Below are 26232 nucleotides of genomic sequence, written 5' to 3' on the forward strand. Positions count from 1 at the left end.
CCCACTCCAGTGTTCTTACCTGGAGAATCCTATGGACAGAGGTGTCTGGTGGGCCACAGCCCATGGGATCACAAAGAGTCATACATGACTGAGTGAGCACACAGCACACAAATCAAGTACACATCAATACAAAATAAACACAAAAAAATAATTTCAAATTCCTAAAGAGTCAGTCTGAAGGAAAATGAATTCCAATGTGGAGTGAAGCCTATGCCAGTCAGGTGGGCTAAGTGATGTTTGTTCTTCAGTAAAGGATTATGTGACATGACAAAAATAATGCCTTTGCCTTCTAGCGAGGATTAAGAGGAGAAAAAAAAAAATGAAGGAAATAGAGGGAAGGTAAGTGACCAAAATTCCTGTTTCTCCTTCCACATCCTGGTCTGCTGTTAGTAAGCTGAGCTGAGGATGGAGGCATGGGGACTGTGACTATATGGCGCAACTATGTACACGGATGTGATAACTGTTCACTGCACTCCTGCAGGCAGGCTCAGCATCATAGCTTCAGGCGCAGACCTGGGTGCAGGGTGCTGCAGACCGTCAGGACTTCATTGGCAGGGACAAAAACAGAAGTTCTGCAGCACTGCTGCCTGTTTTCATAAGAAAGAAGTTTATTAGAACACAGACACGTTTGTCATGTTACCTATTGTCTTCGTCTGTTTTTGAGCTTCAGTGGCTGAGTTGAGTTTGTTGGAATAGAGATTAAACACTTACAAGGCTAAAATATTTACTCTTTGTCCTTTTAAGAAAAAGTTTGCCAACCCCAGGTCTAGAGTTTCAACAGGGCACAGGTGAGGCCTAATATATGGGTCCTGAGCAAGCATACAGAGAACAGAGTATGTTACAACAGCCTCCAAGGAATACAAGCTGGAGGAGCCATGTTCATGGGACCTCCATTGTCTCAGAAACAGGAATATGAAACAGGCTCCTACTGGCTTCCTAGGGCCAATTATTCACAGCTCTTCCTATACATTGGTAATTCAAGATGCATTCATTGGAGTGTTTACAAAGTGGAAATTGACAAGTGCCACCAATCAGAGCAGGAACATGTGCATTCATTCATTCATTTAAATTCCAGGTAGCTTATTTTAAAACATTTACCAGTATAGCACTGCTCAAAATATTGAAGAGTCAGAATTCACTGACAGTATTTTGAGGTTATATAGGCTCTCCCACCTACTCCAAAATCCATCTTAGAGCTGTGCTGAAAGGAATGACAAATATTCAAGTGGCTAATTGTTTTTATGCTTATAATAAGGATTACCTATGGTTTTAATTATTAAACTGGCCTAGTTTTAAAAGCAGATTAGCTTAAAATCTCTTGACTTATTTGATTATTCATTCACTTACTCATTCATTCATTTATTCATTCCTATATTTGTGTATTGGAGAAGGCAATGGAAACCCACTCCAGTACTCTTGCCTGGAAAATCCCATGGGTGGAGGAGCCTGGTAGGCTGCAGTCCATAGGGTCGTTAGGAGTTGGACACGACTGAGCAACTTCACTTTCTCTTTTCACTTTCATGCATTGGAGAAGGAAATGGCAACCCACTCCAGTGTTCTTGTCTGGAGAATCGCAGGGATGGGGGAGCCTGGTGGGCTGCCTTCTATGGAGTCACACAGAGTCAGACACAACTGAAGCGACTTAGCAGCAGCAGCAGCATATTTGTGTATTTCTGTTACCTGGTAGGTCAGCTCTTTAGCAAAATGAAATGAGTTAACAGATTTGTTTCTATAGATTAGTTTTTAGTGTAAGAAAATTTCCAAATACACATTGTGTATATATGCATATATATATTGAATTGTATTGAATGGAAATATTATATATATATAGGTAGATTTTGTATCATTTTAAAGCTTAAATGCCATGAATGTTTCTAAGACCAAATACTCTTGAAAACATGAAAAAAAAAGCCCATAAATTGTCTTTCACTTTCTCTTTTTATATTAGTAAATATTATTTTTACTAGTAAATTAGTAAATATTATTTTATATTAGTAAATATTATTTTTCTTTCATATTTAAAATATTCACACAGGAAAAAAAATAGGGGTCTTCATCACCATCTAGATACTGAGAGGCTGTCTTCTGAACTATAGTTCTCAGTAAGGTCTCAGTAAAGTCTCAGAACATGACTTGCACCTTTTAGGCTGTTTGCATATATAACATCAATTTATAAGTTTATTTCATCTTTAATTCCATATTGCTGGAAAAAGCTTAACCAAGTTTTCTTGCTAATTTTTCTTAGCTACAAGTATTACAGGTGATTTCATACTTTAGGTAATGAAAAGTTAACTCTTTTCCATACAGTCAGAGCATGACAGTGATTCAGAAGTTAGCCTATACCCTTAACACTGCCAGTTTCAAGTCATCAACATGAAAATCCTTGATAACATTAAAAGACGTTGTTAGAATCAATTGATTGATGTGCCTCCCTCCTTGTTAGATGCTCTATCGTGTCCGACTCTTTATGACACCATGGACTGTAGCCCACCAGGCTTCTCTGTCCAAGGGATTATCAAGGCAAGAATACTGGAGTAGGTTGCCATTCTGTCCTCCAGGGGATATTTCCCAACCCGGGCTTGAATTTGGGTCTACTGCATTTCAGGCAGAAGAGTTTTGAAATACTATTTCACTTCAGTTCCTTTGCATCGCTGACTGATTTTTAAAAATCCATATTTATTTTTCCTGCCTGAAGTATTTTATGTAATGATATTAACTCTTCAAGGCTGTTTTCCTGTTTTACCTCGAAGGCTATTCACATCTCCCCTTCTGACTTTTTTTGTCCTAAATTCATTAAAAGCATTGCTCTGTCGTAGATTCATATGCAGGTGCTCTGGTTGTTTGAAGATCATGGGAAAAACTTGGTTTTGTAATGTGTGGCAGTTTGGAGGTCATTTTGGAAGTTGTGGTTCCTCACTCGTGGTCACATTCATCTGCTCTATTCTACTTATTTCCATTGACTATTCCACAGGTGGCTGAGGATTTGCCATGCTAGACATAGCATCTCTTCCCCTCAAAGCCCCAGAAATTTGATGGAGCCAATGGGTATCTGTGGGTTGCCAATACTTCAAGGTGTCTGGATTTTTAATTCAGAGGAAAACTTTTCTTCTATGTTTTCAGGGACAGATGGAGCCACATATGCGAAACATGCCTCATTTCTAGGTGGCTGGCAATCTTACTGAACTCGGAGCCGCCAGGGCTGTCAACAGGTAGGTACTCGGTATGTAAACTTTGATTCACATCCTCTTCAGATTGCAACAGGAATTTAAAGGCAGGGGGTGGGGGTGGGGTAGGGTGGGGTGAGGGGTGGAGCTCCTCCTTACAGTCAGCAATTCTTGCCCAGTTAATGCATATGAAGAATGGATGAACTTGAACGTCTCCAGCATCTCCAAGACCAGCTCCAAGACAAGAACCAGCATTTCTTTTCAGTGGCTTTTTAATCAGATCTCTGGCTTCTTGTATGAGGTAAGAAAATCGAGTTTACACTTGAGGACATTTCTTTCTCTTCTCCCAAGTTAAGGAGATGCTCCAGTCAACATGTCCTGTATTAACGCTCCCCAATTCCTCCAATCCCCAGCTCTACTATGGCCACTTCTCATCAATATTTCAGGGGTTATCTATACTACTGTTCCACAAAATGTGTGTGTGACTGTTCCACCATGAATACATTTTTTGAATAGTCCAAATTCTTAGTTTCCATGACCTTGTGAATAAGTATGACTTTCTCTGGCTTCAGGTGTCTGTAGATAGTCACTTTTTGATGTAAATGTCCCAAAGCCATGGGGATTTCTGCCAATAAAGCAGGTTGTGTGTTACATAAATATTTCCTCTTTTTTCTAACTGCATAAATAATTCTCCTCTGCTGAGATACTCAAGGATGAAGTAGAATTCTCCACCAGTCAGAAAAGCATAAATTAAATCCACAATGAAGAGATGCTTTACTTTCTCCAGAATATTCCATCCTGATTTTTGTATGAGCTATATCTTTAGCACTTTTTTTGTTGTTGTTACTCTCATTGTTTTCTTAAGCACCTTCATGGCAAATATTTTCTGGGTTTTTGTTTCTGTTATTTTTCATACCTGAAAACCTTTCATAGGTCCCTATACCAAGGACTGCTGCTGCAGCTGCTGCTGCTAAGTCGCTTCAGTCGTGTCTGACTCTGTGCGACCCCATAGACAGCAGCCCACCAAGCTGCCCCGTCCCTGGGATTCTCCAGGCAAGAATACTGGAGTGGGTTGCCATTTCCTTCTCCAATGCATGAAAGTGAAAAGTGAAAGTGAAGTCGCTCAGTCATGTCCGACTCTTAGCGACCTCATGGACTGCAGCCTAGTAGAGTGGGGTGCCATTGCCTTCTCCGATACCAAGGACTAATGTAACTCAAAACATCCCGGCTAGAATTTTTCTGTCCCTCTGTCCACAGTAGTTTCTGAGATTTCAAGTTTCTCACAACACTCCATGCCAAGAGCATATGGTCCAACCACCCCATAGTTCCTGTTTTCATTTAACTGATCTCTCTCCTTTAGCTCATCCTCAGAGCCTATATCCTCTGGCTGGTCCAGGCTATTTCAGACACTCCTGACATGTCCTCAGTTTCCCTGTTTCAGAAGTCTGGTGCTGGGTAGGAAGCCATCTCAGGTCCTTTATGACCTCAAGGGCTGAACCCTCCACCTCTGTAGCCATTACAAGCTATATGGCCTGTCATCTATCTATCTATCTATATTTAAACCATCTATCCTTTGCCTAAGAGAAGGTAAAGTTAACACAGAGACTAATGAACAAACTAGGCAAAAAAACAGGTTCAGTCCATGATCTCTACTTGAAATGACTACACAACAACATACTTTCTGAATAGAAAAAAGCACAAACATAGCACTTTGCAAGGGACTATTTTGGCTGTCAATGGGAAACAGGGTGGCTCAGATGGTAAAGAATACATCTGCAATGCAGGAGACCTGGGTTTGACCCCTGAGTTGGGAAGATCCCCTGGAGAAGAGAATGACAACCCACTCCAGTATTCTTGCCTGGAGAATTCCATGGACAGAGGAGCCTTGTGGGATTAAGTCCATGAGGTTGCAAAGAGTTGGACATGACTGAGCAACCAACACTTTCACTTTCTTTATGGGAGATAGGAAGAAGGTGGAAAGTAAGACAGTCCCCAAGCAGTCCTAAAATCTGAACACTCCATCCTACCTACATCCTCTGTCCCAGAAATCCATGCTTCTTCATACTGTCAAGAATTCGCCAAACTGTTACTCAAATTAAAATAAAATAGCTACAGATGAGACATTTTCAGAACACGAATTTTGTCATTTACTTAAGAATCTCTAAAGTAAAGAATATGAGTGTGTCTAATTGCCCACCAGAAGCAAAAAATCATCGCTGCCAATTTTGAGAAATGCAAACATTTTTAGCAAAATTCGTGTTTGGATGCTTATTTCATCTGAAAGTTGTAACTACTTAAAAAGTATTTATGCAAATGTATTGACATACACCTTTATAATTTCTCTATTTCTTTATGTTCAGTTCACTTCAGTCGCTCAGTTGTGTCCGACTCTTTGTGATCCCATGGACTGCAGCATTCCAGGCTTCTTTGTCCATCACCAACTCCCAGAGCTTACTCAAACTCTTGTCCATCAAGTCGGTGATAGCATCCAACCATCTCATTGTCTGTTGTCCGCTTCTCCCGCCTTCAACCTTTCCCAGAATCAGGGTCTTTTTCACTAGGTCAGTTCTTTGCATCAGGTGGCCAAAGTATTGGAATTTTAGCTTTGGCATCAGTCCTTCAAATGAATATTCAGGACTAATCTCCTTTAGGATGGACTGGTTGAATCCCCTTGCAGTTCTAAGGGATACTCACAGTTTAAAGCATCAATTCTTTGGCCCTCAGCTTTCTTTATGGTCCAACTCTCACATCCATATGTGACTACTAGGAAAACCATAGCTTTGACTAGATAGACTTTCGTTGGCAAAGTAATGTTTCTGCTTTTTAATATGCTGTCTGGTTTGGTCATAGCTTTCTTCCAAGGAGCAAGCATCTTTTGATTTCATGGTTGAAGTCATCATTTGCAGTGATTTTGGAGCCCACAAAAATAAAGTATCTCACTGCTTCCATTATTTCCCCATATATTTGCCATGAAGTGATTGGACCATATGCCATGATCTTTGTTTTCTGAATGTTGAGCTTTAAGCCAACTTAGTCACTCTCCTCTTTCACTTTCATCAAGAGGCTCTTTAGTTCCTCTTCTATGTTTCTTTACATAAGATTATTTAAAGGAGAGAAACAAGGTATGTGATATTTATGTATGTGACCTGTTGAGACAGACACCACAGTTTTGAAATCTGGCCCAAAGCCTTATCAGCTGTGTCCCTGAGATTATTTCTTCCCACAGGGCTGTAGTTTTCTCATCTGTAGAAAAGATTAATAATGATTCCTACTCCATCAGTTCAGTTCAGTTCATTCGTTCAGTCATGTCCAAATCTTTGCAACCCCATGAATTGCAGCACACCAGGCCTCCCTGTCCATCACCAACTCCCAGAGTTCACTCAGACTCACGTCTTATCAAGTCAGTGATGCCATCCAGCCAGCTCGTCCTCTGTTGTCCCTTTCTCCTCTTGCCCCCAATCCCTCCCAGCATCAGAGTCTTTTCCAATGAGTCAACTCTTCACATGAGGTGGCCAAAGTACTGGAGTTTCAGCTTTAGCATCATTCCTTCCAAAGAAATCCCAGGGCTGATCTCCTTCAGAACGGACTGTTTGGATCTCCTTGCAGTCTAAGGGACTCTCAAGAGTCTTCTCCAACACCACAGTTCAAAAGCATCAATTCTTCAGTGCTCAGCTTTCTTCACAGTCCAACTCTCACATCCATACATGACCACTGGAAAAACTATACCCTTGATTAGACGGACCTTTGTTGGCAAAGTAATGTCTCTGCTTTTGAATATGCTATCTAGGTTGGTCATAATTTTCCTACCAAGGAGTAAGTGTCTTTTAATTTCATGGCTGCAGTCAACATCTGCAGTGATTTTGGAGCCCAGAAAAATAAAGTCTGACAGTTTCCACTGTTTCCCCATCTATTTCCCATGAAGTGATGGGACCAGATGCCGTGATCTTCGTTTTCTGAATGTTGAGCTTTAAGCCAACTTTTTCACTCTCCACTTTCACTTTCATCAAGAGGCTTTTTAGTTCCTCTTCACTTTCTGCCAAAAGAGTGGTATTATCTGCATATCTGAAGTTATTGATATTTCTCCAGGCTATCTTGATTCCAGCTTGTGCTTCTTCCAGCCCAGCGTTTCTCATGCCATACTCTGCATATAAGTTAAATAAGCGGGGTAACAATATACAGCCTTGATGTACTCCTTTTCCTATTTGGAATCAGTCTGTTGTTCCATGTCCAGTTCTAACTGTTGCTTCCTGACCTGCATACAAATTTCTCAAGACCCAGGTCAGGTGGTCTGGTATTCCCATTTCTTTCAGAATGTTTCACAGTTTATTGTGATCCACACAGTCAAAGGCTTTGGCATAATCAATAAAGCAGAAATAGATGTTTTTCTGGAACTCTCTTGCTTTTTTGATGATCCAGCGTATGTTGGTGATTTGATCTCTGGTTCCTCTGCCTTTTCTAAAACCAGCTTGAACATCAGGAAGTTCATGGTTCACGTATTGCTGAAGCCTGGCTTGGAGAATTTTGAGCCTTACTTTACTAGAGTGTGCCGAGGACCAGCCCCGGCTGATCCAGGGTATTCGAAGGGGAGACGGTGTCGGCGACCTATTCAAATGGTAATTAGAGATATAAAGAGTAATAGAATGAGGATAGCTCAGTAGGAAAATTCAGTGGAGAAAAGAGGCTAAGTAGCTTGGTTTACGCGGAAAATCAATATAACCCGTGACACCAGGTTAGCTCTGACCACGGAGGCCGCAGGCGCCCTCTCGAATAGCGGAAGGTGCCCCACCTTAGACACCTTCTCGAGTGGGTCTTAGAAGCCCAGGCAAATAAGTGGTCTCAGAGGATATCCACGCTCCAGATGGAGACTTCAGCCGGAAGTTAAAGGAAAGAATGACATGGGGAGACCAAGCATTGGTAAGCAAGGCCCCTAGCTTTATTTTTAACAGGGGCTTTTATACCCTAAGTTACACATAGAGGATAATAGGGGATGCAAAGTCAGCAGTCTTTGATTCTTATCAAAAACCAGGGTTTCTTTCCTGCAAATTTATCGTATACAAATGGTTTAGGTGATTTACATCATTTTCTGGCCAGAAGGCCTACTAACATTTTATGACTCTTGACAAGGACTTATCAACAAAGACTTATTTTCTCTAAGAGTAATTATTTTAAGGTTTGGCGCCATCTTCCAAAGATAAAATTGCATTCCTATAGGGCGGATGTGTAATGGGTTTACAACAAAGGAAAGAATTTATTACCTTAAGGGTCTAAAGTTACTAACACCAAGGCCACTACTTATTTTTTCTATATACCAACTATTAATTAATACACATTCAAGGATACAATTCAGGGGATGTGAAAACTTGGCAACAAGCATTGACTCATCAATGAAATCCTTTACTAGTTTATTCTGACAGTTTCTAACTCTCTGAGAGGCTCTAAGCTATTTGAATATCTTAAACTTCCCGTGCCTCTGGAGGCTGGGAGACTGTAAACAATCGTATGCATAGCTGCAGGAGTCCGGGTAAACTTGTCAGGCGAGTTAGAGAGCCATCTGAGGGGTTTGGATTTAAACACTCCTAATTGCCCAGGAACTTTATTAATTGGAGCTGTAAATTAACTCTTTGACAGAGAGAGAGCGAGATGGTGGTAGGGGACAGCCCCCAGTAAAGTCAGAGGTGAGAGCACAAAGCAATAAAGTAGGCAGACTCTGGTTTTTTTGGGGGGAAAATGCTCGAGAATATCCGGGTGGACTCCTGAGGCTCGAACACGCCTTTGCGTATGCCGAGCCTCCTTCCTCATGACCTTTGTCACGAGCGGAATGCCTCACCGGCTCCCGGCAAGAGTGTGAGATGAGTGCAATTGTGCGGTAGTTTGAGATTTCCTTGGCATTGCCTTTCTTTTCTACTCCATAGGCTTGTCCAAATGACACAGGTTACTATATATCATGTATACAAAACAATACTTTCATAACAGGATTACTCAGTATCTATAGTCTATAAGACTAAGTCAAAAACAGATTTTTATATCTTGATATATATATTACCAAATCATCTTTTACAAATGAGGCATGTTTTCATCACTTGCTTCATCTGATGAAATATGAAAGACTATTTTTCCAACATTCTTAACATCTCTTATATACTCATTTTTATCGTTTTCTGGCATATGGTAGGAAGTACTACTGTGCTCAAATTTGCAGTTCTTGATTATTAGTAACTTTCTTCTCACAACTTTTTCTTTTTATTTTTTTTCTCTTTCTGTTCTTTACCCATTTAGGGGTCATTTATATGTGTTTTAAAAATAATCAGGTAAAAACTTTCTAAATTAGTAATCGTACATAAGCATTCATAAAAGACAAATATTTTGAAAACATTTTCTTCTACAATTTTTTCTGATGCTTTATTTTTGTCATGAAGTTTGTACTATATACTTTTTATTTATGATCTCTTTTCCTTTGCATTATTGATTTTATGCTTTAATATAATCTTATCTCAAAGGAAAAAAAAAACATTCTCATGTCTAGTTTATAGTTTCATTTTTTCAAAATTAATTACTTTGATGTTCTGGAATGTACGCCACAATACAACATGAGACTGGGTTATACCTTGATTGTTTTCTTTTTTTTTTGTCTCGTTTCATACATGATATTTTACATGTTTCAATGCCATTCTCCCAAATCTTCCCACCCTCTTCCTAGTTAACCTAGTACCACAAGTCTCCTGACATTTTATGTATTCATTATCATTTGTTTCTGTCTTATCTTAACTGTACCATTAAATTGCCTATCACTTGTGTCAGTTCTAGAGGCAAAATTGATCTTTTTTCATTTTTGAAGCTTTATACAATGTAAATTGAAAACTGTACTGGAGTAATTTTCCCCTCTTCTTTCTTTCCACCTACTTTCATATTCCTTCCTTGCAACAAGATTCTGAGTATGTTTCCTAGTCTTGTCCATTCTGATCTTATCTGAAGTCTTCTGGAGGATTTCCTGAAAGGTATATCTTCCTGATTAAAAAGAAAGAAAAAAATGACTAAGAGAAAGTCACCTTTTTATTTTCCGGATTGGACCTGGTCGTGTGAGTATGTGATACCTGATCTATAGGATTGTTGTGAACAAGAGAATACTATGAAGATGACCTAGAATGGTTGAGAAGCTGAGTTACATTCAATATAACCCTTGAACCTACTGCTCCAGACATTTTTTTCATGTTTTTATTTTTTAATGAATGCTCTTTTTAAAAGACTTTTTAAAATTCAGGTCATTTTACTGAATTTGTTAAAAGATTGCTTCTGTTGTATGTTTATTTTTTGGTCAGGAGGCATGAACCAGGGATGAAACCTGCATGCCCTGAAATGGAAGGCAAAGTCTTAACTGCTGGACTGCCAGGGAAGTCCCAGACATCTTTTGATACTGGATAATTAAAGTCAATAATAATAATATATCTTGTTTCTAAAACCTTCTAGCTGTTATATTTTCTCTAGAGATATCACTGAATTGACATGTCTTTATTAAATCAGTGATGAATTTGATTTTCTTTCCCTGATTCCTACCAAGTAGAAACCTAACGTCAACAATCAGTTCCTCTGAATCTCTCCCCTATTTTTCTCTCAGCCTCATCTCTGGCTACTTATCAATGGAGCTACATATTCAGGTTCCCTTGCTTTACCCAAGATGATAGTTCTGTATCCTATTCAATCAATCCTAGCTAGAACATCTTTGCTACTCATGCCCTTTTATTGAAATTCTTTCTTGTCTTCAAGCAGTCATGAATTACAAGAATCATGAACATGCCTTCTCTTGTCACAACTAAAATACGATGCCTCTTTATTCTGAACACCAACAACAGTTGGCTTATATCATTGAAATGGCAAGTTTCCACATGAGAATTAAAACCATTTACAGCCCCACAGCTTGTTTTTTACACTAACATGAATTTAATATTCTGTTGCCTGCAATTAACATGAATTGAATACTCCAGAAAAAATTTATCCATGGAAATGAAGTTATAGTAATTTTATTCATTGCTTTAGGAACTTACTAAAAATCTGTTTATCTGAACAATGGACTATGCTACTTACTCATAGCTCCTTCTCAGAATAATATTTCTCTATTTAGCTGAACAAATAAATCTTTACTTTTCAAGATTCACTTAAAACCTTTCTCTCCCTGTGCCCACCAATCTTAAATTATCACAGAACAAATTTTGCCCAGTCCCAAACAGTGTTGGGAAACAGAATTAAAAACAAAGTCTCCCAACCCAGAAATTCTTTCCACAGAGGTAGTAGAGAAAAAGAACAGGTTTATTATTGAGTAAACATTAATTAAACCAGAGTGTGATGTTCATTACAAGCAATCTGCTAAGAGATTTCAAAGACAAAAATAAGTCTCACACTTTTACACAAGCATGCAGATACGACCTATTACTTACAGGTTTTCAAGATAAGTGATAAGTAGTCCTCAAGTCAGAGAATTGACAGCACCATTTATCACACATAGTTCATTTTAGCTTTGACTTATTACGCTGATCTCCATCTGTGTGAATTAATTAGCTTTATTCAAAAGACAAAAAACTTATCATATATTTATGATAGGAAGTAGTTTAGCATCTCAGAGTGAAATGCCCACAGAAATAGGGCATCCTATCTTCCCAAAGAAACTGGGAGTTAGGGGTGCTATCTCTCTTGACGATTACATTTCAAAGAAACAATCTTCAAGTTTTTGAGAAAGACATCCCGAGGCTATAAACCAACAAAATGCCAATCTAGTCTTCAAAAGGATTTATATACATTTCAAAGAGAGAAGAAGGTACTTAAAATTATAAATTTCTAAAGTGAATCCTCAAAGAAAAAGGAGAAAAGTGAAATCTCCAAAACCTTCTGAATATATTGCCATTGATGTCTCCTTTCTGAGACCCTCAGAAGACTGTCAATACAAGGGCTCCCCACTACTGAAGTAATACACTTGGCTTTGGTTTATCCATAGGTTATCATGGAGGTGACATTTTTGGGGACCTAGAAAAAAGACACCTATTATCTTATAATGATTTTTGAAACTACTACATATCTTCTACTAGACTATAAGCTACCAGAGTGTAAAAAAACTATGTAAATTTATGTTTTGTTTTTCTTTTCTCTATGGCTAGTAGAAGATCCTATATTCATTTGAGTCTTCACTGAAACATCACATTTTCTTTCATGGTTTCAACAGTATCTCATCCATTTTATGATGTAAGTAGGACAAAATTAACTGGTTTTCCTCTGCAGATAATTTATATAATTCTCTCTTACTCTGAACATAATTTAATGTAAGAATAATATTTGTCCTTTAATATAAACAGAAAAAATGACTGAAACAAGCAATTACAAAATGCCTGCCATAAAAATTAGTATTATTTTATAATATCAGTGGTAGAATATAGGCAAATGGCACTATTTAAACAGACAGAAATTACTAGGTTTCCTAATGGATTGTTACAGTCACTTCTTATTCATTAATGTATCTCTTCTTATTCTGATCCTCCTGATTTTTGGCTGACTCTCCATTTGTTAAAAGAATATGCTTTTTAAAAAGCACTTCAGAGATGCATAAATGAGATGCTTTCTGAAAATGACCTCCCCAAAGAGATCTGCTTTGAGAGAAATTTTAAGCCCTTTCATTTCTAATTAACCCCCTACTGGGGTATTGTACAGTTGCTCAATCATCACATAAGCCACAAATTTCTTTTCTTTAAACATTCCATAGACCAATGGCTCCTGCTGTGATTAGACAAAGGCAAGATGCCAATACAGTGTTAGCCATGACCTTTTTTCCCTCTACCAGAGGCATCAGGCAGTAGCTACTTCAAGATTGCCGATGAAATAGCAACACTCAAAATGGTAATAAAAAATTCTGTTATAATTAGGGAGAAAAAACTGATACTGCAATTTCTTATTTGATACTTTCATTTAACTTGCAGGAAACCTGCTGAAAGTGCTGAAAAACAAGTTAGGGAGTTTATTTGACCTTTATGTCGCAGCTACCAAATATCTGTCTAGATGTACAATTAAAGTGGGCAAATAAAGAGCTTGCATTCAATGAAAATATCATTCTCAAGTGGAGTAAGACATTTACATAATTCTAAAAATACTTGGGAGAGTTAATCACATTTATTTTCTACGTGCTAGACCTTCTTCTGAGTCATGCCTGTTTTTGTAATTCTAGAGTTTAGCATTCCTTTCCTTTCAGCCATGGACACATTTTCTCCAATTCAGATAACTACTGTCAGCTGAATTAATTACACATGCTATTCTGCCCAGGTTTAAATAAATAAGAAGGAATTGACAAACATAACATTCTATCTCATAATATAGTTTTAAAGATTGTTGCTCAGTCATGTCCAGCTCTTTGCAGCTCCATGGACTGCAGCATGCCAGGCTTCCCTGTCCTTCACCATCTCCTGGAGCTTGCTCAAACTCATGTCCATTGAATTGGAAATGTCATCCAGCCATCTCTTCCTCTGTCATCCTCTTCTCCTTCTGCCTTCCATCCTTCCCAACATCAGGGTCTTTTCTAATGAGTCAACTCTTTGCATCAGGTGGCCAAAATATTGGAACTTGAATTCCTTTAGGATTGACTGGTTTGATCTCCTCACACTCCAAGGGACTCTCAAGAGTCTTCTCCAACACCACAGTTCAAAAGCATTAATTCTTTGGTGTTCAGCCTTCTTCACAGTCCAACTCTCACACCCATTCATGACTACTGGAAAAACAATAGCTTTGACTATACAGACCTTTGTTGGCAAAGTAATGTCTCTGCTTTTTAATACGCTGTCTAAATTGGTCATAGCTTTTCTTCAAAGGAGCAAGTGTCTTTTAATTTCAAGACTGCAGTCACTGTCCACAGTGATTTTGGAGCCCAAGCAAAGAAAGTTTGTCACTATTTTCATTGTTTCCCCATTTATTTGTTTTAAAGATAAATGCACAAAGTACACAAGCAGCTCATGCAACTCAATAGCAGAAAAACGAACAACCCAAGCAAAAACTGGGCCAAAGAACTAAAGGGACATTTCTCCAAAGAAGACATATGGATGTGTAAGAAAAACATGAAAAAATACTCAAAATTACTTATTATTACATAGATGCAAATCAAAAACCACAATGAGGTGTCATCTCATGTCAGTCAGAATCAGTTCAGTTCAGTTGACTGGAGCGACTGTGAGTAGATACCCCATGTCCAAGGGCAGAGAAGCCCCAGCAAGATGGTAGGAGGGGCGAAACTACATTTAGAATCAAACTCCAAACCCAGCAGAGATGCTCAGAGGGCTCAAACATACATGGTGCACTCCAGGACCCAGAGACCCCACCAAGACTGAGATAGAACTGTGTTTGAGTGTCTCCTGCAGCGGCACATGTCAGCAGTGGACTGCTGCAGGGGCAGGGCCTCTGGGAGCAGTAGACCTGGGTATGGCATAAGACCTTTGAGAGGAGGTCATCATTAACCCCACCATAGAGCCACCAGAACTTACACAGGACTGGGAAATAGACTCTGGGAGGGCACAAACAGAACCTTGTGTGCACTAGGATGCAGGAGACAGGAACAGTGACCCCACAAGGCACTGACCCAGACTTGCCTGTGAATGTCCAGGAGTCTCCGGTGGAGGTGTGGGTCAGCAGTGGCCTGCTGAAGGTTGGGGGCACTGAGTGTAGCAGTGCATGCATGGGACCTTTTGAAAGAGGTCAACGTTATCTAAAATTACCTCCACAAGAGTTTGGCCTCAAGGTCAAATAACTGGGACGGAACACAGCCCTGTCCATCAACAGAAAACTGGATTAAAGTTTTACTGAGCATGGCCCTTCACATCAGAACGAGACCTAGTTTCCCCCTCAATCAGTCTCTCCCATCAGGAAGCTTCCATAGCTCTCTTCTCCTTCTCCATCAGAAGGCAGACAGAATGAAAACCACAATCACAGAAAACTAACCAGTCTGATCACATGGACCACAGCCTTGTCTAACTCAGTGAAACTATGAGCCATGCCATGTAGGGCACCCAAGATGGACGGGTCATGGTGGAGAGTTCTGACAAAATGTGGTCCACTGGAGAAGGGAAAGGCAAACCACTTCAGTATTCTTACCTTGAAAACCCCATGAACAGTATGAAAAGTCAAAAAGATAGGACACTGAAAAATGATCACACAAGGTTGTAATATGCTACCAGTCAGAATCACTGCCATCAAAAAATCTGCAAACAATAGATGCTGGAGAGAGTGTGGAGAAAAGAGAGCCCTGTTACACTGGTGGTGGGAATGCAAACTAGTATAGCCACTATGGAAACAGTGTAGCTGCTGCTGCTGCTGCTGCTGCTGCTAAGTCGTTCAGTTGTGTCCTACTCTGTGCGACCCCAGAGATGGCAGCCCACCAGGCTCCCCCATCCCTGGGATTCTCCAGACAAGAACACTGGAGTGGGTTGCCATTTCCTTCTCCAATGCATGAAAGTGAAAAGTGAAAGTGAAGTTGCTCAGTCGTGTCCTACTCTTAGCGACCCCATGGACTGCAGCCCACCAGACTTCTCCATCCATGGGATTTTCCAGGCAAGAGTACTGGAGTAGGGTGCCATTGCCTTCTCCGAAACAGTGTAGAGATTCCTTTAAAAACTGGAAATAGAACTACCATCAGTTCAGTTCAGTTCAGTTGTTCAGTCGTGTCCATCTCTTTGTGACCCCATGGGCAGCACAGCAGGGCTCCCTGTCCATCACCAACTCCCGGGGCTTACTCAAACTCATGCCATCCAGTTGGTGATGCCATCCAACCATCTCATCCCCTGTTATTCCCTTCTCCTCCCTCCACAGTCATTCCCAGCATCAGGGTCTTTTCAAATGAGTCAGTTCTTCACATCAGGTGGCCAAAGTATTGGAGTTTCAGCTTCAGCATCAGTACTTCCAATGAATATTCAGGACTGTTTTCCTTTAGGATGGACTTGTTGGATCTCCTTGCAGTCCAAGGGACTCTCAAGAGTCTTCTCCAACATCACAGTTCAAAAGCATCTATTCTTTGGTGCTCAGTTTTCTTGATGGTCTGAATCTCATATCCAAACATGACTACTGGAAAAACTATAGCTTTAACTAGATGGACATTTGCCAGCAAAGTAATGTCTCTGCTTTTTAATATGCTGTCTAGGTTGGTCATAACTTTTCTTCCAAGGAGCAAGCATCTTTTAATTTCATGGCTACAGTCACCATCTGCAGTGATTTTGGAGTCCCCCAAAATAAAATCTGTCACTGTTTCCATTGTTTCCCCATTTACCTATCTATCTCCCCCATCCTGAATGCTCCTTCCACCTTCCTCCCAACCCCATCCCTCTGGGTTGTCCCAGAGAACTGACTTTGAGTGCCCTGCTTCATGCATCCATCTTTCACTAGTTATCTATTTTACATATGGTAATATAGATGTTTCAATGCTATTCTCCCAAATCACCTGACCCTTGCCTTTTCTCACATAGTCCAAAAGTCTATCATTGTTTCACCTAGTCATCTATTTTACGTATGGTTAGATACATCATCTATCATTATTTCCCCATCTATCCCCATCCCCATCTAGAACTGCCATACAATCCAGCAATCCCACTGCTGGGCATACACATGGAGGAAACCAGAATTGAAAGAGACGCGTGTACCCAATGTTCATTGCAGCACTGTTTACAATAGCTAGGACATGAAAGTAACCTAGATGTTCATTGGCAGACGAATGGATAAGGAAGCTGTGAAACATATACACAATGGAACATTACTCAGCTATAAAGAGGAACACATTTGAGTAAGTTCTAATGAGATGGGTGAAATTGGAGCCTATTATACACAGTGAAGTGAGTCAGAAAGAGAAACAGCAGTACAGTGTATTATTGCATATATATGGAATTTGGAATGACAGTAATGATGATCCTACATGCAAGGCAGCAAATGAGACACAGATGTAAAGAACAGACTTTTGGACTATGTGAGAGAAGGCGAGGGTCAGATGACTTGAGGGAATAGCATTGAAACATATATATTGCCATATGTAAAATAGATGACTAGTGAAAGCTCTATGCATGAAACAGGGCACTCAAAGCCAGTTCTCTGGAACAACCTAGAGGGATGGGGTGGGTAGGGAGGTAGGAGGAGGGTTCAGGATGAGAGGGATCATGTGTACCCATGGCTGATTCATGTTGATGTATGGCAAAAAACATCACAATATTATAAAGTAATCGTCTTCCAATTAAAATAAATTAATCTAAAAAAACAATGCCTTCCTTAAAAAAGGATAAATGCAGAAATTAAGATTAGAATATAAATATTAGAAAGGAACATATACTCTTTTTTTGAGTGAGTTTTTAATGGGGCAGCTAAGCTAGTCTGAGACCTCAGAAAAAGTTTCATAAGAAAAATGGCTTAAGTCTTGAGACATGAAGATTCGATTGACATTGGATAGACAAAAAAGGTGAAAGAATGGTGTTACAGCACTTAGGAGGTCTGTGATGACTGAAAAGTTTAAGGAACCAAAATAACATCAAAGGGACTGGGTACCTGGTGTGGATTTCTTCTGGAGAGTGATCCAAGAACAAATTTGAAGGCACTCTGAGGTAATATGGAGCCTATAATATATCCTACAACCAAGGACAAACTTTAAAGGGTCTCAAAATAGTACTTGAAAAGTCCTGAAGTATTTGACATATGTTTTAATAAGGCTATAATTTTAAAATTTATAAGCATCCAGACACTAAATAGAAATAATAATACTTGGAGTTCCATATATTTCCTTCTAGGAAAAAAAAGGACAGGAGTGAACAGATATTAGGGAGACACAGAGCAGAATTCTGTTAGTCATACATCTAGTTTCCTGGAAACATATCTGTTTTGAGCCAAGGGCAGGCATTTGTGGGAAGTCTCCAAAAAACTTTAATGTCCCTTTTTAGGCTACTATGAAATGTAAATCTTATAGTACAAAGTCAGTTAAACCAATTAGGTTATATTTTCAACTTTCAAAGTTTAGATAAATGTTCTAAAAATTACTTTTAATGCATAACTACATAAATATGAGATTTAATATTCAGATAGTATGATTGGCTTTCAAACATGGCTTGCTAAGCCAATCTCAAATTTACAGTGTACAAGAAAGAAAATATAAAAGGCTTGTTTTTCTGTAAAGTAACATCTTTTTTTTTTAAAGTAACATCTTAATCCAAGAAACTTATGCCACTCAGTTAGAATTAAATACAAAATAAAACTCAATTGATTCAATAAATCACTGGATTATTGAATTCAACCACATTGCCAAATACTTTAATATCTGCTAAGGTTAACATTCTACTTTATGCCGATAAATAAAATTCCATTATTTGGAAGATGAGTCCATCACTTAATGACATAGGGACTTCATAGGTTAAATAAAAACAAACACATTTCACTATTGTAGACCACCTGTCATCCATGAAATATTTTTTTAATGAATTAAACTGAAAATCATCATTTTTTTCATAAAGGAATCAAGAAAAATTGCTTCAATATTCATCTGTTATTCTGAAATAAACTCATGTTCCCCAAACGTTGACTCTGATGACATTGGGATTAAAAGAAATGTCACTGAAGGCTGTAGCTGGGCAACCACAGGGCATTAGGTCACATAGTTCAAAGACAACTTTCTCAGTAGCTGACAGTGGTATTCTCTTACAGAAAAAGATACTATTACTTCAATTGTTAGACAATTAAAATCCAGTTCAACAATAGAGATAAATGAAATGATGCTTTTTGCCATTTTATTACTTTTTTCTACATTTAGATTATTATTGTGACTAATTTCTAAGGGTGCAAATTCAGAGCCAATAAAAGCTTAAATAATTTTACATTAACAAATTAAGATTTAAATATGTTTCAACAAACCATAATAGGAAAGTGATAACTCTGAAAATAGACTTGCTTTTCTAGGTCTTATCTTGTGACAATTAGGAGCATTCTGAGAGGAAAGCATTTTCAACATATACACAAACCATAGAGACAACAGAAGGTAGAAACATATGACCATAGCACAGGCTGTCTGTATTAATCCACTATGCCATTCATAAAGTCTCAGAGATGGTACATCTGAACAATGTGCTCAGAATTTTAGTCCATTTCTTATTATTTCTCATCATTTAACTTTTTTCTATAATGAGAATAATTTCCTTATTCTTTCTCCAACAAGTCCATTTTATTCCTGCTTCTATACCTTTGCAATTGCTCTGACCTTTGCTTCAGAAATATTTTGTTTCATCCTCTTGTTATCCAGATGCCAAGTCTCCAAAATATGCCTAAATCCTACCTGTAAATATGAAGTTTTTCCTTATTTCTTTATTGCCATAGGAAACATTAATTTTTTACTATAGTAAAATCAACTCTAGGGTTGGCAGAAGGTAGGCTACAGGTCAGCTTTGGGTTAATTGAGATCTGCTGAATTTGACTGAACTCAGATTAGCCCTGTGCATCAGTTCCAGAAAACACTGTGAAGGATTAACCAACATCTGGGCTATGTTGTTCTTAAGGAAGAGTTTAAAATAAATTACATAAACGTACCCAAAGATTTGGTTTGAACTGTTGTCTTGTATGACGTGTCTACTCTTATCTTATTGGCTAAAACAAACCACTTCCACATGTCTTACATTGAAGTAGGAAAGTATTCTCCACTTTCTGGAAGATAGGACTGTATAGTACTCTTAGAGGGGAGAGAGCAGATAATTCAAACAATAACACCAGTTGCTCCAATCTGCACTCTTGATGGGATATAACTGGCTTTCCTCCTGCATAAAAAAGGCACTCAATACTTCCCCTAGGTATAAAGCAAGTGCCTTTAATTAAGGCATAAAATGCAAAGTCCCACATCTCATGATCTCAATCAGATCCAGATGTAGTTCCTTATGATTTAGAAACATATGAGCAAATAATACAAGAATATTCTTCATACACACCAAATATTTTATGGTGAAACAGGAGTACTCTAAGCAAATAAACATACCCAGTCATACAAAGAAAAAGAAGAGACGCTTGGAGTCCTTACTGAATGGCAATTAATCTCTATATCTCAATAAAGGTCCACCATCATGGAATTTAGGGAATACTCCCTGATTAACCCCCAGTTTAATTCACTCCTCTGTTGGTCACTGATCACCAATCCTTGTTTCTCATAATTTAGACTTGGCCTTCCTGGAGTGTCTCCTTTGTTCTGTTACTCTCCTTGGTCACCTCAGAAAGGCACCTGGGAGAATCAGCATGGTGGAAGCTGAGTAACTTTCTGTATCTGTCATTGAACAATTAAGAAGCTAAGGATTGTTTTGCATTTTAGTCTTTTTTTAAACCAAGCTGTGGCACTTTTGGAGGCACAATTTTCAGACACTTGACTTTTTGCTATGTGATTTCAGTCAGCTCTTGTTCCAGTAGTCACACCCACAATTCTTTTTGAGACATGTCTCTTGTCTAGACTTCTTGGTAGCTATTTTGACCTCAACAGTTCTTTAGGGGAACCACAATTTTTGTCTCTTTTCTCTGCTCATAAGTCAGTGAGAAGTCTTAGCAACTCTTCTTAGCAAACAGCTTGATGATCACCTCCCCCCGAACTCGTGCCTTGATTTGATGTTTCTCTTAAGACTTTGTGACACAGACCTTTCTCAAGTTTATGTTTGATGACTGCAATTGAATCCATCTTTCAAACCTGTAAGTCCTGAATTTTGAGAATTCTTTGTCCGTTTCATCTCCTACTGCCAGTAGCCTAATTTTTTCTTAGATTCATCTCTTTTCTGTGGTACCATGCAAAACACAGCTAATAACCAGTTTGCTTGTGTGCTTGGTTGCTCACTTGTGTCCAGCTCTTTGCAACTCTATGGACTGTAGCCCACCAGGTTCCTCTGTCCATGGGATTTTCCAGGTAAGAATACTGAGATAGGTTGCCATTTCATCTTCCAAGGGATCTTCCTGACCCAGGATTCGAACCCACATCTCCTGCATCCTGAACTGGCAGGCTGATTCTTTACCACTGAGCCACCTGAGAAGCCCAATAACCAGTGTGAGTGAGTGATAGTTGCTCAGTCATGTCCGACTCTTTGTGACCCCATGGACTATTGCCTGCCAGACTCCTCTGTCCATGGAATTCCCCAGGCAAGAATACTAGAGTGGGTTGCCATTTCCTTCTCCAAATAACCAGTGTAGGGGGAACAAATTCATTTTATACACTACCTAACTTTAAAATAGGTTATAGATTTAGCAAAATTTCAGCAGAAATAACTTTGGATTGTTATTTATCTAAGCTTTGTTAATGATGTCCACACTGCCTGACACTGGGCCCAAAGTCAGTAGCACCCTATTTTAGTTTTATATATACTATAGTAGCGCTCTGACTCTAGTAATAATTATAAGTCCTGGAAAAACAACAGGGTCAAAATATCAGAACTTTACAATATTCATGTCTTGCTCATATTACAGTAAGGGCAGGAAGTTGGCAGATGTTCTGCTCTGCTCCCAATGTTTTCTAGCCTGGGACTGAATGAAGCAGACTCTATCTAGGACTTGGTATTCTTGGAGGAGGAAATATCAACCCACTACAGTACTCTTGCCTAGGAAACCCCATGGATAGAAGAGTCTGGTAGGTTATAGTCCATGTGGTCACAAAGAGTCAGACATGACTGAGAGACTTCACTTCTACTTCATTTCCTGGAATAGAAAGTGAAAGTGAAGTCACTCAATCACGTCCAACTCTTTGCGACGCCATGGAATGCAGCTCACCAGGCTCTTCCATCCATGGGATTTTCCAAGCAAGAATACTGGAGTGGGTTGCAATTTCCTTCTCCAGGAGGTCTTCCCGACCCAGGAATTGAACCTGGGTCTCTTGGATTGTAGGCAGATGCTTTACCATCTGAGCCATCAGGGAAGTTCCTGGAATAGATAGTACCCAAATAAGAGAGAGACTGAGCCAGAGCATGGAGTAATACTTAAGCTTTGGTTTTTGACATAATAAATATCACATTTACTCACATTCCACTGGTCAAAGCATATTTCGTGGTTAAGTTAAAAAAAATGTGAGGCATAATTTCTATCAATAGAAATACTGAGTAATTCCTGATAATGAATAGGGATCTATGAAGCAGTTATGAAGAGCAATGAATAGTTGGACAACAATCTATTTCATTACTGATCCCTTTAATATTATTTCTTTTACTCCTTGGAATTTTATATTTTATGTAATATAAATCTTGTTTCAGGTTAGTAAATATTAGTTTCCTAATAAATTATAACCAATTTGATTCAAATTCTTTATCTTCCTTAACTTTTAGAACATTTTTGAGGACACAATATTTATTCATTGACAGGAAGCCACAATATGTATTCATTGACAGGAAGCCATATCAGCCCATCCATGCTTGTCAGTTCAGTTCAGTTCAGTCGCCCAGTCGTGTCCAACTCTTTATGACCCCATGAATTGCAGCACGCCAGGCCTTCCTGTCCATCACCAACTCCCAGAGTTCACTCAAACTCATGACCATCGAGTAGGTGATGCCATCCAACCATCTCATCCTCTCTTGTCCCCTTCTCCTCCTGCCCCCAATACCTCCCAGCATCAGGGTCTTTTCAGTGAGTCAACTCTTTGCATGAGGTGGCCAAAGTATTGGAGTTTCAGCATCAGTCTTTCCAATGAACACCCAGGACTGACCTCCTTTAGGATGGACTGGTTGGATCTCCTTGCAGTCTAACGGACTCCCAAGAGTCTTTTCCAACACCACAGTTCAAAAGTATCAATTCTTCAGTGCTCAGCTTTCTTTTTTTTTTTCAGCTTTCTTCACAGTTCAACTCTCACATCCATACATGACCACTGGAAAAGCCATAGCCTTGACTAGACGGTCCTTTGTTGGCAAAGTAATATCTCTGCTTTTCAATATGCTATCTAGGTTGGCCATATCTTTCCTTCCAAGGAGTAAGCATCTTTTAATTTTATGGCTGCAATCACCATCTGCGGTGATTTTGGAGCACAAAAAAATAAAGTCTGACACTGTTTCCACAGTTTCCCCATCTATTTCCCATGAAGTGATGGGACCAGATGCCACGATCTTCGTTTTCTGAATGTTGAGCTTTAAGCCAACTTTTTCACTCTCTTCTTTCACTTTCATCAACAGGCTTTTTAGTTCCTGTTCACTTTCTGCCATAAGGACGGTGTCATCTGCATATCTGAAGTTATTGATATTTCTACCAGCAATCTTGATTCCAGCTTGTGCTTCTTCCAGGCCAGCATTTCTCATGATGTAGTCTGCACGTAAGTTAAATAAGCAGGGTGACAATATACAGCCTTGACGTACTCCTTTTCCTATTTGGATCCAGTCTGTTGTTCCATGTCCGGTTCTAACTGTTGCTTCCTGAACTGCATATAGATTTCTCAAGAGGAAGAATTTTCCTTGAAGAATTTTCCACAGTTGATTGTGATCCACACAGTCAAAGGCTTTGGCATAGTCAATAAAGCAGAAACAGATGTTTTTCTGGAACTCTCATGGTTGTAGATAAGTTTAATCCCCATGCAAGATTTCTACTTATATGTGGGGTAGGCAACTGATTCTCAAATATTTTGACTCCTACTTTACTTGTGTACTTATCAGTTCCATAGAGATCAAGGTGAAATAAAAGCAAACTCATCCTTTTTATAAGCCCTATATGTATATTTTACTTTTTTAATTGGAGGATAATTGCTTTACAAAGTTGTGTTAGTTTCTGCTATACAACAAAGTGAATCAACTATATGTGTGTGCATATGTGTGTGTGTGTGTGTGTGTGTGTGTATCCTCTCCTTCCTAACCCTCCCTCTCACCTCCCCTACCCCATCCATCTAGGTCATCACAGAGCACCAATCAGCTCCTTGTGCAATACAGCAGCTTCCTACTAGCTATCTATTTTATACATGGTAATGTATATGTCAATGTTAGTCTCTCATTAAATTACAACTAAAATTTGTCTATTTTTATTTTATGGAATATAAACTATATTAAATAAACTACTTGAAAATGTAAATAGCAAGGAAAATATCTGTGAGAATTCATGGGAAGAAAACATAAAATATTTCCTGTATCCACACTCCCCCAATTTTACCCTCAATGTCAACTATATGCGTTTCTACTACAAGAATATTAGTTTGGGATTAAAGAAATGTTTTGAGCTGCAGGAAAGTCAATTAGAGAGATTATGAGTCAAAGTTCTCTGAACAGATCTACTGCTCTTGGTAATCTTCTAGAACTCCTGAAGTTTTCAGGGTTTGGGAATTTTGCAGATTTTTTCAGATAGATTGCATTCTAATTCATATGTATGTGAATTTGCCACATGCAATATAATATTATTAGAAAACATTTCCATATTGATTCAAATAAATTATTATTATTTACATAATTTTGTGCAGTAAATATTTTGATCATATATAGATAAAGTGAATACCCTTCATACTTTAATTATCTAGAAAAAGAGCTTTATAACACAAAATATAAATGATAGACAATTTGTTTAATATGGAACTGAAGTATTACAAAATGTAGGACCCAGGAGATCTGGCCTAAAGTTACCTCCATACACAACAAGATAAAATTTACTTGAGGAATTTATTTCTCAGGTGTATTTATTTATTTTTTATTTATTTATACACTGAGAATTTATTCTCAGGTGTATTTATTTATTACTCATTACTCAGATGAGTAAAAGTTCAGTAGCAAGAACAGAGTAGGTATTCTAAGGATTAGGAAATTTCAAAATATAAAGAAAAAGAAGTCTAAAATATCATAATGGATTCTGTGAATTATAGCCAATTTGAATTACTAGAAAACAAAGAATAAATTGAGATATAAAACAAATAAATTTGGAAAGCAAGGGAAAACAAAGATCATGATGGGCTTGGCATACCATGGTTTTGAACTTAAGATCAACCGTATGAAAAGCAGTGTTAAATACATATACTTTCTATTTTTCAAAATGTAGATGTTTAGAGCAATGATGTATGATGATATAGTTTTAGGCATAGTCTAATTATTGATAGATTTTTTGTTGTTAAGCCAATGTGAATAAAAATATTAGTGTAATCTTCATTAAAGAATCTGAGTATGCAAGAACTTAAGGAATTTTTAGTCAGCAATCAGTTATATGATTAAGGATATCATCAGTTTTGAAGTAAAACCTTTCTCTTAGTTTTATCAGCTGTATTTGAATCTGAAGCAGACATAAAGGAGAGAAACTTTATAAATCACATATGCCCCAAGGAGTTTTTCTCATCTAAATCAGCCAATCACTTTGAAATTGTGACATTATTATCAGCAAATTGCTCAGCAATGCTTGAAACCATTATTTCACTGAGTTGAAGGCATTTTAGCCACGGAGAATTAGTACCTAATCTGAACCTGTCTACAGTACAATCAAGTCTAGTGTGGAGGCTAGCCAATCTCTCAAACAAGCTCAGTACAGTAGTTTTCCTCTGCAGTTCCAAGTTCATTGGGTTCAGAGCTCTTGTCTCAGAAGAAACAAATTGTAATCATGTCAACCATAGTTTGAGTGTAATTTATTAACTAACAAATTCATCTGACATGCCACCTTAATAAAATCTTCCACACCTATATTAAAATAAATTTTCATAATCATCTTTAAATCTTCCCTAAGATGATTTTTAAGAGCATCGATGTCACAGTATCTCTCCCTTTTAAAATTTCTTCACATCTAGCAGAGAATATCATTAACAAACAGAACCCAGATTTACATAATGCAGAATACAGTAGAAGTTGGTACACAGACCCCTCCTTTTTTTGTTTTTTTTTTTTGCTATCTGAGCTGTTTATGAATGGAGCCCCCAAATTGTATATTATTTATCTAAAGGTGGTCAAGACCTACCTCACTAGAAAAACTAGTTCATCAGGCAAAACACATCTCTTAAAAATAGGAAATAAGACCATAGGGATAATACAGATTAAATTTCTCTAAGGAATGCTGTTACGTAATCTCACCTTGGCCTTGGAAGCACAGAGAGGTTGTCCAGTGATCTCTTATTGCTAACCAAAACCTCACTGCGGCTTGATTTTTA

The 26232-nt window shown here is 38.4% G+C and overlaps 1 pseudogene; it reads right to left on the reverse strand.

Annotated features, from left to right (window-relative positions):
- Nucleotides 1–493: 493 nt before the first annotated feature.
- The window catches only part of LOC109562152 (ribosomal protein S6 kinase beta-1-like), a 150673-nt pseudogene continuing 124934 nt past the window's right edge, over nucleotides 494–26232 (reverse strand).

This window comes from Bos indicus, chromosome 1, assembly GCF_029378745.1.
Source record: "Bos indicus isolate NIAB-ARS_2022 breed Sahiwal x Tharparkar chromosome 1, NIAB-ARS_B.indTharparkar_mat_pri_1.0, whole genome shotgun sequence".
Lineage (NCBI taxonomy): Eukaryota > Metazoa > Chordata > Mammalia > Artiodactyla > Bovidae > Bos > Bos indicus.